The sequence below is a fragment of the Schistocerca cancellata genome, chromosome 8 (assembly GCF_023864275.1).
Source record: "Schistocerca cancellata isolate TAMUIC-IGC-003103 chromosome 8, iqSchCanc2.1, whole genome shotgun sequence".
In the NCBI taxonomy this organism is placed as follows: domain Eukaryota; kingdom Metazoa; phylum Arthropoda; class Insecta; order Orthoptera; family Acrididae; genus Schistocerca; species Schistocerca cancellata.
Window position 1 is genome coordinate 287,389,284 of NC_064633.1, and position 16,479 is coordinate 287,405,762.

The following is a 16,479-nucleotide window of genomic DNA, read 5'->3' on the forward strand; positions in this document are numbered from 1 at the left end:
GCCGGCGGATGCAAGGGCACAAACGGCGTAACATCTGCGTCAGAGAAGACCCGTGTCAAGTACTATACGCTATAACATTTCTACAGTAAACCGTGCCCATTACCTCCACTCAACCATATTGAACGCTCCGTCACATGGGGTTTACTAGTTTTTGAGTCATGATTGTCCCGAAAGTGAATGAGCGTAGTGAGGTGTTCAAAAGACCGTGCCCGAATGCGTTCTGGGTGAATGTCTGGCGTGGTTGAATGGCTTATATTCCAAAGTCGTGAATCAGCTCGCCAACCATGATCTGCAAATGTCGATGGCGTATACAACAGCTCGGGCGTCTTATGAGCTGCATTTGCGCATTTCCTTGAATTTGTGATGATTTATTTTTGACGAGAACAACGAGTGATCGGAAGCTACCGAAATAAAGACTGAGGTACTGAATATTATCATGCTTATATGTTTCACTGAAAATGACAACTGGGATACCTCGTTAGTTCATGTAATTCCCAAGAGTACAGGTAGTGCAGCATTGACTGATACCATGTTTCTCTATTTCTGGAAGTATTCCATATAAGTGCCGAACATTCATAGAGTACTAGCAGTATCGGAATTAGCATGATAGGCTTGAAGAATTTAGTTAAAAATTTAAGTTAGTACTAATTACAACACATCGTTAAAATAGGATTAGAGTAGATTCTACATAGAGATTCTAGAAGTACTGAAGGATTATTATCCGTTCCTTGTTCAATCTTTAGTTACGATTTTTCAGTAGCTTGGTTACCCTCTGACACTGTTAATCAACCCTCTGTGTCTTCCAAATCGACTCTCATTTCTTCTTATATCACTTCTGTAAACAGCTCCTTCCCAGTTGGACACATTCAACTAACGCTTTCCACTTATCGAGCTCTCTCCTGGGTTCAACGGTGGAATTTCGTATGTGCTCTAAATGTTGAGGCCATTTCTCTTGCCTCTGAATTATGTGCATGCTGAACCCGACATTCTGAAGACCATTTCCTTTGCGATATATTCGCATTGTTCCCGCACCTGATCGCTTTAGATTACTTGAATTCCTATTCATTTCATTGATACGTCAATTACATAGCTATGGTTTTTTCTGAAGATTTTTGTACCTCTATCCGTTACATCATGTTTGGGTTCACAGCTTCAAAGTAGCTTCTAAATGATGAAACACTTTTAAACCACCGTAGGCTGTCAGTTTTTTATATAAAGTGCGTTTAATGAACCACGTATATGTTTCACATTACTAGCCAGTTTCAGCCCTTGGCCGTTCTCAAATGTGTAGCGTTCGTTATGTGGGTGTGGGTGTCACATTTCAAAATGTGGTGGGTGAGGGTTCGAGGGAGAGTCCACTCTCACACTCTAACTCACATTCCGCTACAGAGTGAAATATTTGGTCTGAGAAGTGTAGTAAAATAATTTATATTGCAATGTCGATAAAACACACTTCGTCGCAGATGCAGAACTGGAGGTTTATGAATTTTATGACACAGGCGCTCGCATTGACTGAAGATGATTTTCATCGAGATTCCGTTTATCTTATGCAGAGTGGCGGTTTGGCCTCTTTCTGATCTACATGTGTATAATGCTCGTTGATAATTCCGATGTGTTGCCTCTAACGTGCCTGGTGCACGCTACGAATCGTGTCCTATAACTTAGCACCGATGTAAATAAAATCACGTGTGTGTAATTACTTTACATCATATTTAAGTAACGGAAATGTTACAGATTCAGTTTTATGCACTTTACAGTAGTCTCCCATTAACTGACATATTACTCTCGAACTAACAAGATTCGAAGCTCTATGTTGCGAACTTCCCACGAAGCTCCATTATAGGCCTACTGCCTCTATTATCATACTGTTTCATATCTCAGCCCTCAGAGTCTAAAATAATAACTATCAGCATCATCAGACAATGGCACGAAAAGAAGTTGATAATTAAGGTAGTCTTCAATGGAAAAAAATTACATAAGTTCCAGAATGGCTCACAACGTTAACGTTTAATTCCTCAGAATGATGCTACCCAATAGCATACGTTGCCTGCAGCCACTGATTATTGGTTACGTCTTCGTTAGTCACCACTGTCTAGCAGTCAGTAGTGTGAGATAGGACACACCACTGCTGAATGTTTTAAACGTGACACACACATCACCAATGAGATTTATGTTGGATAATGACAAAGAGCTGAATCTGGTAGGTAATGTGTATTATATACATGTTGGAATAAAGGAAATTCACACGATAAAACTGTCACGCTACGGTGGTTGTAAATAATTTCCTCTTTTTTTCGTTCCTGAAATTGTCTCTTATGTTAACCATTGTTCCTTCCCACTTACCTCGCTTCCACTTATGTTTGTTCTGTCTACCTCCCTTTATTGTCCTTTTAAGAGATGCCCATTCCTCCTAAAGTGAACAGCCTACTGTGATATTCACTATCGTAGCATCTACAGCCTCAGCTAATATCTTCCCGTACATCAGAATTCGAGTATCTCGCTTTAAACTTTTGCTTATTCTTCATCATTGCTAAATTTTGATCTGATTCTAAATGCTTTTGTGTATGTGCTAAACTCCAGTATCTGACTTCGAAATATCTGTGTCAGTAAGTTGCAATCTACGTACTATCTTCTTATACATTCGAGCCTGTTCCAAGTAGATCTCTTTCTGTTGTGATTCTGTAATTGTGCATAGCATTTACCAACAGAAATTTAATTCACATCTCATGGTGTCTTTATCCTCTCTATTTCTAATACCGACACCATATTCTCCCACAACTTTTTTTTAAATCTTATGGAACTTAACTGTTAAGGCCATCAGTCCCTAAGCTTACATAATACCTTACCTAAATTATCCTGAGGACAAACACACACACCCATGCCCGAGGGAGGACTCGAACCTCCGCCGGGATCAGCCGCACAGTCCATGACAGCAGCGCCTGAGACCGCTCGGCTAATCCCGCGCGGCCTCCCATAACTCTGTTGTTCCTTTCTGCACCACAGTGTTCCAGTCCCCATGGTTATTAGCTTTAGATCCTGCTTTCAATGTCGTCATACTCTGTATCCATCTCTTCAACTTCTGCTCGTCCCTCAACATGTATACCTGAGCTACATTCGTTGGTGATGGTTCCCTATAGATTCTGTTGAGATTATCCATGTCACTGAACAGTTCATAGTACTCCAACTTTGTGTCCTACCTTCCTACTCGAAATGCGTTCCACCCTCGTCACATCACTTTCTGGTACTGTTAATACTATTCTTCACTAGTCAGAACAGAAATCCTGGAGTTCTTTAAATGTCATTTCATCTACACAACTATATCTACATTGAGCCTTTACAGTTACCTCTTTCAGATCTTTTAGTTTCATATCCGAAGTCGTAGAATATAACGGCTTTGTGGTAAGTTCAATCATTTTCTCATGGTCACCTGCCCTTGGAAAGGTCCATTCCTGCATATACAGATGATAGGCTAGATCTGACTCTTTTGCCAATGGAGAGATAATCAAGACACTTTCTCAGTTAGAGGCCACATTTCATGTGTACACATGTTTTGTGTTGTTAATACTGTTTTGCACTGCATTTGCTCATTTATACCGTTGACCACTAATGATTATACCTCATTACGGATAGTTCTCACACCAAGAAACAGAGGTTGCACAAAACCTCTGCCCACAACCCCAGTATAATTGACAATCCTGTTGAAAAGTACTCGGTGCCAGTGCTGATGATCTATAGATAAAATGTATGCATTAGCTGGGGTCTAGGCCGGCACCTAGTGCTTTTTGATCCTTAGTGCAACACGCAACCGCTTTTTTTCTCCCTGCAAATCACTTATTTAAGGCAATCAATTAAAAATAAAATAAAAAAGGCCATTTCAATAAAAACAAAATGGTTAAATCAGAAAAACGTATATGAAGGAATATGGCGTTAATTTTAATGTGCCCTCACCTTTCTTCCTCCGTCGCTTCTATATCTTGTAACATTTAAATCCAAACAAGAGTGGCCACAGAAGGGGGGGGGGGGGGGGAATTTCGACTAGTCCAACTCCTTGTCGATGAAAAACAAGATCCAGCATTTAGGAAAAAAAACTCTGGACAACGTGGCATCCTGAGCCACGTCCAATGGGCTGTGGCCATATATTGATAAAAGGCAATCGGATCTGCGTGATATCCATTCACCATCACGTAGTGGACATAATGTCCAACAAGCCACATGATGTCATTGTTCTTCGGCCGGCGAAAGAAGGTTGAATCGGGACACACTAGAATCTCCTCCTAGATAGCCGCCTCCGACGTCCTGAGGAGAAAGGCTAGTTGTCGGCGAAGCCGAAGGAGATCAACCGATGATTTAATGTATCACTTTCATGAAACGAGTCCTACGATCCGTCACACTGAGGCCAATACGAAAAAGTCGCACGTTGTTAAGTACAATATCATGAACAACTTGGTACCACAAGGACGACACTTCCATCGGGAACATGCGGAGGCTAACGTTAGACCAAACAATCTTCCAGTTCGTTTATGGCGACAGGGCTTCCACAGAGGGAATGCTATGAGGAATTGGCGAGTGGCAAAACAACATTTTTAGGGAGAGGTTTGCCTGGGAAAGGATATTTACTCCTAAATAACTGACTTCAAGAAAAAATTCCTTAACGTGCCTTAGTTTATAACCAATCCTACTAATATCTACTGGAGGTGTTAAACTCGCCGGTCGGATACAGTCATGAAAGCGAGCTGTAAGTGACTGGGGAGTGCGTAGACATATTAGAAAGGTGAGACGGATGAATAAGGCAGAAGCCTTACCTCGAATGTCTGGGTGGCCCAAACCTCCCAGGCGACGGGGGCGCGCCATGACCCCATAACGCAAGCGAAATATAGAGTTGGACTAGATAAACCTTCCAGTTAAACTTTACAACTTGCGGTACATCACTGCAGGAAGAGGAAAGATTTGTGCAGTAAAATAAGCCTTACCTAACACATTCGTTTCCATGGCCCGGACCTTATGAAGAAGTGAGAGAGAGCGACGCTCGTATTCAATGATTGCTGCCTGAATCTTATCCGTGACAGACTTCCCGTTTTCGTAGCCATCTTTAGCGGACAACTGTCAATTATAACACCTAACGATGGATAGCGGGTGACCTTAAAAGCCCGTTGAATTTCAACAGGGTCAAATCCTCGCAAACTGAGTAAGTGACATTTCTGGTCATTAACCCGCGCTTCAGTAAGACGACAAAGAGCAGCCGAAATTTCCTTCAGCCGTGGTATATCATCAGGGGTACGGAGAAGAGCCATAACGTCATCAGCATATGCACGAACGGTAAACCTTTCTCCCAACAGCGACCAGCCACCCAAATGAGCAGTTGTAGATCGTATAAGGATTCCAGAAACAGGACGTAGAGCGACACAGATAATGGACTTCCTTGAAGGACGCCCTGACACACCGCGGTGGGGGAAGTAAGACGGCCATTTACGTCAATGGACGCCCGAATACCAGTAATTAGTGAGCTAAACAACCGTCGCGCAGCATCGTTAAAACCAACAGTCGTCGATACTCGCATGAGAAAACCATGATTAACGCGGTCGAACGCATGGTAAAAATCAATGAAAAGCAAAGCGCATGGCACGGGAATGGTGGAAGCAATCGAAATTAGATAACGACATTCAGCAACGGGATTCAGGAGGGTACGACCAGGAAGACAACAAAAATGGCTCACGATGATGGTAGCCAACAACACCGATAGTCTGCTATTTACCATTTGCGCCACTATCTTACAATCATAGTTGAAGAGGGTTATCGGGCGGACCCGGTCCATACGCTAACGTCCCGACTTCTTGGGGATCAGGACAATTTTAGCAACCTTAAAGCTGGGCAGGATAAGGCCTCCGTGGAATACCTCATTCACCATAGAAGTTATCATATCTCCTATCAGGGGCCAAAATCGAATATAAAATTCTCTGGGAAGGCCATGGAAATCAGGCGATTTGTGGTAGGGAGAATGAGCCACAATATCAAATATGTCATCGCGATGGAATACAGAGATAAACTCTTCCTGGAGAGCTGGCGTTACAACACTAAGAAGGAGGGAGGTAAAATCGACAGACGCTAGACTGTCTGAATCCACTTCAGTGTAAGGTCAGAAAAGTAATGGTAAAGTTCACGCATGATAGCTGATTGGGAGGACCACTGACGTCCATCTAGAGAACGAATGGTAGTAAGACACGTCCTGTGAGATCGTTTGTGAAGCCCAAGAAGACGGTAGAGAGAGGCCAACTCATCCTGTACGATTGAACGAGGCTGGGAACGCAAGCGGACACCATCCATGTGCCTACGTTTGAGATGTAAAAGTTTTGCCTTCACACGGTGGACGTCTAAGACTCTCAAGGGGCATCACGAGCATTATCGTAAAGAACGGGAAAGGGCAGCATAATAAAATTCCACAGTTCGCCTTATTTCAGCCGCTTTTTCAGCGCTAAAACGCTTGAGTGTATTTCGAATCCGAAGTTTAGCAAAGGTAACCCACCATTCTAGAATTGAGGGATAACGCGCCTGGGACTGGAATGTCCGCCGCCGTATGTCTGCGATGATGCCTTCCAGAGAGGGGTCCGTGAGATGTAGTGTTTAGCTTCCATAAAGGGCACAAAAGATGGATCGCTGTGGGACGTGGTTAAAAGTAATTGAAACATCACAGTGATCAGTGAAACTGGCAGGAATTACATCAATCGATAGAACCTGACTACAGTTGGGGGCAGATAAATAAAAGGGGTCCAATCGGCTACTTGAAGTAGCAGTAAAAAACGTAAACAGCTTCAATGTAGGATATCTGCATGCCTAAGCATCTTGGAGACGCAAAGACGTCACCGTAACATTAAGTTCACAACAATATGTATAATTGGGGTCTGATCCACACGACGTAAGTCGCAGTTAAAATCGCCCGCTTCGCCCCCCCCCCCCCCCACCCACACCCCTCACCGACAGCAAAACCTTTCGCGGGTTCCGTCGAAGTAAATAAACAACTTCTTCCTTATAAAACAGCGCGCGGTCGGATGAACGACCGGATCCAGATGGAGCGTAAAGAAAAAAAACTACAGCCTATACCGCGACCATCATCTAGCGTTTCGAAGCCCGTCAGCGGGATTCCATCTCGATAAAGCAAAGCCATACCGGTAGAATTTTCAGGCGCGACATTGAAAAACATAGGGTATCCAGGAAGACAAAACACATCAAATAACACCTCTTAAACACACGATATTAGCTTGGGAATCGTACATAAACTGGCCTAATGCTGCAAGCCGTAATTGGGAACATACGCAATTAATACTGAGGGTAAGAAATGTATATGCCTGCATCCGTTATCACATGTAAGGTCAGTGAAACAACACTAAGGAAAAAGCAGTCATCACGCCCTTCTCTCCTCAACGTCCGGAGGTGGTGGAAAGAACATATAGCCGGCCGGAGTGGCCGAGCGGTTAAGGCGCTACAGTCTGGAACCGCACGACCGCTACGGTCGCAGGTTCGAATCCTGCCTCGGGCATGGATGTGTGTGATGTCCTTGGGTTAGTTAGGTTTAAGTAGTTCTAAGTTCTAGGGTACTTATGACCACAGCAGTTGAGTCCCATAGTGCTCAGAGTCATTTGAGCCATTTGAAAGAACATATAATTCAAATCCTCCCCACCGGGAGCCGAGGAATCCTCGTTTTTCTTTCTACGACGCGCCGCTGCACTTGCAGGTTCAAAACGCTGTTTCACACCACTCCGTGAAAACATTCACTCTTGATGTGGAAGGGTTGGGGTCACGTCAAGCTCCGATTTAATAGAGGAGCCATCTCCACTGCACTCATCGGAAATCGGAGAGCACAGCTCAGAACGACTTACAGCAACATGAGGACTGAAGAGACAGGTGATGCAGTGCCGATGTCGGATTGCGTCACCTGATCATCAGGATGAGAACCCGTAGAATCCCGTTGCTCCACCGTCTCAGCGTGGGAGAGGGGTGGTATTTCACTGGAACACTGTAAAGACTGTCCAGCAGGCAACGTCTTTGCGGGAACATTGCCTGTTTATCCGGTTTTCGATTCTACACACAAATCACGGTCACCAGCCGTTTATAAATACTATGAGGTGAAATATGTCATGCCCTTCTAATATCGTGTGGCAATTACTTGTGCTCGGCATAGTGCAGAAAATCGATGTGGCATGTCCTCAACAAGTCTTCTGAAGTCCCATGCAGAAATATTCAGCCTTGGGTGCCTCTACAGCTGTCCAGAACAGCGGAAGTGTTGCCGGTATAGGATTATATTCACGAACTGACTTCTCGATTACGTCCCATAAAAGTTCGATTCATGTCGAGTGATGTGGGTGACCAAATTATTTACTCGAAGTGTCCAGAATATTCTTCATACTAACTGTGCACAAATGTGACGACAATTCTATCATTGTTTGTGACTTTGGAACTCACGAATCGGTGAAAATGGTCTCTAGGTGTTCGAGCATAATCATTTCCAGCCAATGATCAGTTCAGTTAAACCAGAGGTCCCAGTCCATTAGATGTGAACACAGCCCACACCATTATGGGGTCGTCCCGTATGAAAAACAGCCCATGGTTGCACTAATTACTATCCTAAACCTTGACCATGGTTTCTCCTATAATAATATAGCCTTCTTCAGAAGTCCTAAGGTGATCAAAATAACATCTAGACCAGTAATGTAATCTACACATAAACTTATAAATTACATATGTGATAACAAATTACTTACATGAGCTTTTAAAAATGACAAATGTCTTTGCCCAGCGGCTTCGTCAAGATAAATAAAATAAAATAACTTCAACAGACATAAGCCTATTTCGATCTTAAGTAAAACTGCATGTAGCACCCTAGGTCCTCCGCCACCACATGTGTTATACTAGGCGCATGGTCGTCAAATGCGCTACATCCTGCGCGCCATAGGTGGCGCTCGCCACACAGAGCTACATCGGACCGTTTATCAGGAAAATAGCTAATATCTACGATAAAATTTTAATAACAAGCCTACAACGGCAACTGAAGGACCGTATACTTATTAATACGACTGTCCAACAGTTAAAATGCTGTTGCATACAATCATTAAAGTGGTCAGACATTAACATTATGGTGTCACCACAGATTGAACAGTGCCTTGTAGGTGCCTTGGGACCATGGTTCATAGCGTCTGCGCCACACTCGAAACCTAGCATCAGCTATGAGACTATGCTGATACAATAGCTCCATATTTAACAATTATATACAACCGTTCGCTCACAGAAAGATACGTACCTAAAGACTGGAAAATTGCTCAAGACACATCAATACCCAAGAACGGAAATAGTAGTAGTCCGCTAATTTACAGGCCCATATCACTAACATCGATTTGCAGTTGGGTTTTGGAACATATGTTGTGTTCGAACATTATGAATCACCTCGAAGGAAACGATTTATTGACACATAGTCAGCACGGTTTCAGGAAATATCGTTGATGTGGAACACAACTAGCTGTTTATACTCATGAAGTGCTATCGACAGGGATGTCAAACTGATTCCATATTTTTAGATTTCGAGAAGGCTTCCGACACCGTTTTTCACAAGCGTCTTGTAAGCAAACTGCGTGCCTATGGAATATCGCCTCAGTTGTGCGACTTGATTCATGATTTCCTGTCATGAAGGTCAGAGTTCGTAGTAATAGACGGAAAGTCATCAAGTAAAACAGAAGTAATATCCGGTGGGAAGTGTTATAGGCCCTCTATTGTTCCTGATCTATATTAACGACGTAGGAGACAATCTGAGAAGCCCTCTTTGAGTTTTTGCAGTTGATGCTGTCATTTACTGTCTTGTAAAGTCATCGGATGACCGAAACGAATTGCAAAATTATTTAGATAAGATGTCCGTACGGTGCGAAAACTTGCAGTTGACTATGAATAAAGAAAAGTGTGAAGTTCTTCGGATGACTACTAATAGAAATCCGGTAAATTTCGATTACGCGATGAGTCACACAAATCTGAAGGCCGTAAATTTAAATAAATACTTAGGGATTACAAATAAAAATAACCTAAATTGGAACGATCATATAAAGAGTGTTGTCGGTGGAGAAAACTAAAGACTGCGATTCATTGACAGACACTTAGAAGGTGTAACAGATCTACTAAAGAGACTGCTTATACCACACTAGTCCGCCCTATTCTGCAGTATTGCTGTGCGGTGTGGGATCCGCTTCAGATGGGACTGGCGGATGACATCGGAAATGTACAAAGAAGGGCAGCTCGTTCTTAACTATCGTGAAGTTGCGGAGATAGTGCCACAGACATGACAGGTAAATTGGAGTGGCAATCATTGAAACAAAGGCGTATTTCGTTGCGACGGTGTCTTCTCATGAAATTTCAATCACCAGTTTTCTCTTACGATCGCGAAAACCATTTGTTGGCAGCCAGCTACATAGGTAGAAATGATCACGATAAAATAAGAGAAATCAGGGCTCGCACAAAAAAATTAAGTGCTTGTTTTTCCTGCGCGCTCTTCGAGAGTGGAACGGTAGTGAGACAGCTTGAAGGTGGCTCATTGAACCCTCTGCCATGCACTTTATTGTGTCCAGCAGAGTAATCAGACGGATGTAGTTGTAGCCCGTATCTACTGAAATTCGGACTCATCTGACCACGTCACTGTTTCCCAGTAGTCTAGCGTCTAATCGATATGGTCACGAGCCCAGGAGAGGCGATGTAGACGGCGCCTGTTAGCAAAGGCATTCGCGACGGTCGTCTACTGCCGTAGCCTATTAACGACACATTTCGCCGTACCAACGTAACGGATATTTCGTCGTACGTACCACGTCGATTTCTACGTTTTTTCACGCATTGTTGCTTGGCTGTTAGCACTGACAACTCTGCACAGACTATGCCGCTCTCTTTCGTTTCGTGAAGATCGTTGGGCAGTGCGTTGTCCGCGATGAGAGGTAATTCCCTGAAATTTTGTATTTCGGCACAGTCTTGACACTGGAGCATTCGGAATATTGATTTCCCCAACGATATCCGAAATGCAATACCCCATGTGTCTAGTTCTATCCACTATTCCGCGTTCTAAGTCTGTTGATTCCAGTTATGCGCGCACAGTTACATCGGAAATCTTTCCCCATGAATCATCTGAGTACAAATGACAGCTGTGTGAATGCTACCTCTTCGTTCCGTAGCGTACGACAGTACATGGCATTCCATCTATAGTAACACAGGTGTAAAAGAAATTATATTCCTACAAATTCTTCTGTCATTAGTAAGCAACTGAAAATTTTGTGGATCCGTATTTATCTGCATTATAGCTGCCTCCCCTTAACGCATGTTCACCTCTCCGACTGCCGAGAACCTGTATCTTCCGAAATTCCCATAGAGCGCAACAGTAGGCCTATACAAAAGACTGCGTCTGTTATCGCACACTTTTTATATCTCAGCCTTCATATTGTGAATAATCACTGTAGTTCAAGTAGAAAATGAAATTAAAGACAGTTGACACTTACCTCGGACGGTAAGAGTCTTCACTGGATCAAACAACTGTCAGAAAGCTCCGAACGGCTCTTTACTCGACTGTTGAATTCCTCAGACTGATGCTACGCAACGGTTCACGTCGCCTCCAACCATTTACTATTGTTAAAGTCTTTGCTCGTCGCCATTGTTAGCAATGAGTAATGAGATTGTGTGTCGCCAGACATGAACTACTTATTTATTTCAGCCGTGGTGCATGCGATCGCGATGATAATGGCATTATATTTGGGAGCATTTTCCTTCGGTACCAAACTCAGTGGTTTCACATACATTCAGGCTCACTGTGTATCACATATTTCTTTTAGTTTCGATCATCGTTCCAACCTGTTTGGCAACTCCGCTTAATACTTCACATGCTGAAACAAGCATTGTAAAACTTCATTTAACGAAATTAAACAAATTTGACAGAGCATCACTTGCCGAAAATTTGTAGTAACATCTTTAAATTAATGCTGAATGTATTTTACGTATCACTATGTTGATACTGAGAGCAGAGACATAGTCTATGCTACTACCAGTAACTTTTGTCCTAGAACGTCAAAGAAAAATCACACTAATACTTATTGAGAGACGTTATGGTGAGATATAAATTGCTTATGCTCTAGAATAATGTTAAAGTAGTAGACAGAAGAAGACTTGAAAAAAATGAAAAATACTCGAGAATGAAATAAAGTTTACCATGAATATTCCTAAAAATAGAGCTGGTAATATGATAAAGTGAATCAGAAACACAACGTATTGTCGGTATGTGGTAGGTTCCTGTGTATCGAAGATATCTTATTCAGTATTTTGATTGTGTTATGCATTATTCTAAGATGTAGCTTCTAGTTGTATATCCGAAATTATTCGAATATACGCCTTGCGGGGTAGAGCGATACTTTAAAACAATGATGGGGGACCTTGAATTTAAATATCCAACTCTGTATTGCTTTCATCGTCTGTCATTCAGATCGTCTTTGTCTCCAGAAACGCTTCTTAGTCTTTAAACGAGAGCTATATTAAATGAAGTAAAATGAAAATAAAAGCATAATGTTGTCGGGATGAGGATTGTATTTAACTACATTATTACAAAAAAATACAATACCAGTTCTGTATGAAGAAATGCAAGACACTATGGAAGTAAAAATTTTACTTATCCGATCTCTAAAATTATATTATAGCTTCGTATGTCACCAGTATTTTAAATTTATAGAAGCTCTGACGTGGGCAAATGAAGATGAACTACACGTTCTGTAGTAGCAGTTAACTACACATTTACATACGTCATTCTGGAAGAGAAAATACAGCGAGAAATCGGATGATCCAATATATGTGCCTATTTCGTCCTAGTGACGTAAAGAAGGACAGTGTTATATTTGACTCTGTATTCTGCAGTAATCTGATGACACGAAGCTTTCCGCTGAAACTAGTTTGAATTCTAACAATATCGTATGTTTCCACAGAACTTATACAATCCACATTTTTATCCGAGTAACTGCACTCATAATTGGTCAATAAATCTGGGATAAAAAATGAAAAATAAAAAGAACGAGGCTCCATTAAGGAATTACCCGAATATAACGGAAATCGGTAGCTGCGATATACATGTACAGACAGAAAAATGACTAAAATATCAGAAATATTGAATAATTTGTTCAAGATAAAGTGCTCCAAAAATGGAGCAAGCCAATAACGCGTTGGTCCATCAGTGGCCATTATGGAAGCAGATATAGGGCTAGATGGACAAGGCTATTGGATGTCCTCCTGAAGGATACTGAACCAAATTATGGCGTGTTAGATCGTCAAAGTCCCGCGATGGGATGCTACAAACATTCTCAATTTGGGAGAGATCAGCGTTGTTGGCCAAGGCAGGGTTTTGCAAACACAAAGGCAAGCAATAGAAACAATCGCCGTTAGCAGGCGGATATTATATTTCTGAAACGCAAACCCAAACGGCTTCCCATGAAGGGCAACAAAACTGGTCGTAAAATTTCGTCGAAGAACGGCTGTGCTGAAGAGCTGCCGCGGATGACAATCATATGAGTCATGCTATTAAAGGAAATCGCACTCCAGACCTCACGGCCTGGTTTTCAGGCCCTACTGCGGGCTACAGGTTGCTATGCGACATTTACGTGGGTGTCCCATCGCTGTCAGTGGCGTCTCCAGACGTGTCTTCGGCTTGCAATCTCATTGACTGGAGTCGAAATGTCTTCCCCTGGGGGGCTCAGCATTCACTTGCTGGGTACGGGCTTGGCGAACCCGGGGTCCCCGAGCTGTGGAGTGGTGTGCGCCGCCAGTCCTCTGACACAGTAAGCTCTGGGTATGCTTCAGCGACCACCGTGTGGCGCAACGGTGGAACGTTGTGTGTCGCAGGGACCGGGGATCTTGGCTTGATTGCCTGGATCGCGAGGACGACACAGATACCCCTATAAAAAACCCTTCAATCTTAAGGTGCGCTGCTCGCCGATAAGATGCATGGCTGTTGAGGTGGAACAGCCGCTAGCGGGCGACCTCTGAGGAACCTGCCGCACCTCAGTTGTATAAGGCTTACCCAGGCATGCGGGGCTCTGCCTGGGTGGATATTTAGTTCCCTAGCTGCTCGTGGGACGCACATGGCAACCACGTATTTCCCTTCAGCAACTTCGCAATCAGTAAAGCGCATGAGGGAGGCTAGTCCTCCAGATAAGCAGATAGAACTGAGTAACGGGGTTCATGGAGTCATAAATGACAATGTTTCCATCGTGATTAAGAGGAAAGAGGGCTCATTTGAAAAAGTGTCTCGTTTCTATATACACAAAGCTTTAGAAGGACTCGCAGGTACACTGTAATCTATCAAACGCCTGAGGAATGGTACCCTGTTTGTTGAGACTACTAGGGCAAAGCAAGTGGAACTGCTTCGAAAGTCAAACAAGTTAGGCGAGTATGATATTACTGTCGAGTTGCACAATTCCCACAAGTCTAGTAAAGGCGTTGTCACCTGCCATGATTTAATGGATATCGAGGTAGAAGAGCTGAAGCAAGAATTGGCAACTCAGGGGATTGTAGACGTGGAATAACGGACACGTAGGAATAACGGAGTTGTTGAGAAATCTGCCACCTTCATTGTGACTTTCAATTTGCCTGTCTCCCTGAATACGTTATGGCTGGTTTCCTCCGCCTTAGGGTTAGGCCTTATATACCTAATCCTATGAGATGTTTCAAATGTGAACGATTTGGCCATACAACGATGAGTTGTGGGGGTGAACCGACCTGCGGTGTATGTGGCAAGGCAGCTCATGAAGCTGGGACTAACTGCCCAGCTCCAGCACTGTGTATCAATTGCTCTGGGAGCCATCCAGTCTGGATCAGAGACTGCCCCATCTTTGTGAAGGAAAGAAAAATTCAGGACATAAAGGTGACAAAGAGGATACATTATGTGGAAGCCAAAAAAGAGTATAAGGCGACAAAAACCCCTGACTTTGCCACATCCTATGCCCCCTTGGTGCACAAAAGTGTGTCAAAAGTAGACGCTTCGACGCAGACCATGTCCAGCGTAGCAGTATCTACCACCAATACCTGTACCTGCCAGAGCACAACCAATAAAGATATAGAGCTATTCAGGCTGCTCCGACTGAACCAAACGCTATTGCAGAGACAGCTACAGTGAAGACTTCGAAGGCACCCCAGACACAGATTGCCTCTCCACTTCCCCCAACCCCGACTCCCACCAAGAGAAAGGGACCAAGGAAAGGGGCACGACGTTTGGCGTCAAACCTGCCAAAGGCACCATCGTATGTCATCACGGTATCCCTGACTGATGAGGAGGAAATCATCATGGAGTTTGACACCACTTCACCAGAACCTGGCAGCCCCTCAGCTGCCACTCGCTCCACAAGTGTCTCACAAGCGCGGCGCAAAGACAGGGAGAAATGTAAACCGAACCGCTGATATGGCTCCCATACTTCAGTGGAATCTGAATGGAGTCAGAACTCGCTTTGAAGAATTGAGGCTGTTAGTACAGGAAAACCCCTTTTGCATATCTTTGCAAGAGACACAATTTAAAGAGAATGACACCCCTGTACTTACAGGTTATCACATGTACAGGAAAGACAACCTGACTGGTAATAGCGCGCAGGGTGGGGTGGCAGTGTTCGTTAAGGACACATTCCACTCCTCACATGTGCCCTTAACCACATCGCTACAAGCGGTTGCAGCTCAGATCCTGGCCTATGTTAATGTCACAGTGTGCTCCTTGTATTTACCACCCGATGAGCTCATTGACAGTGAACCCCTCGCCCAGCTCGTTGATTAGCTACCCCGTCCCTTTTTCAGTTTAGGAGATTTTAATGCTCATAATGCATTATGGGGTTCTAACGAAACCTGCCCCAGAGGCCAGATGATTGAGCAGTTGATCATTAATTCCTACACCATACTGCTGAACACGGGTCAGACCACGTATTTTAGCACCGCTTCAGGTTCGTCCTACGCCATAGACCTCTTTATTTGTTCGCCTGTGCTTGCGGACATTTGCTCAGTGGGTATTAGACGACGACCTTCATGGCAGCGACCATTATCCTATCTGGCTCCATCTGCCAGCTGAAACGGGTCGTGTCGAAAAGCCGCCGAAATGATAGTTCAGGAAGGGAAATGGGACGCTCTAGTGGCAGTTGGCTGTTATTGAACAGTGTGAAGGCGTCCAGGATTGGGTGGATCACATTACGGCAGTGATGCACCATGCCGCTAACGTGTTGTTGTTGTTGTCTTCAGTCCTGAGACTGGTTTGATGCAGCTCTCCATGCTACTCTATCCTGTGCAAGCTTCTTCATCTCCCAGTACCTACTGCAACCTACATCCTTCTGAATCTGCTTAGTGTATTCATCTCTTGGTCTCCCCCTACGATTTTTACCCTCCACGCTGCCTTCCAGTACTAAATTGGTGATCCCTTGATGCCTCAGAACATGTCCTACCAACCGATCCCTTCTTCTG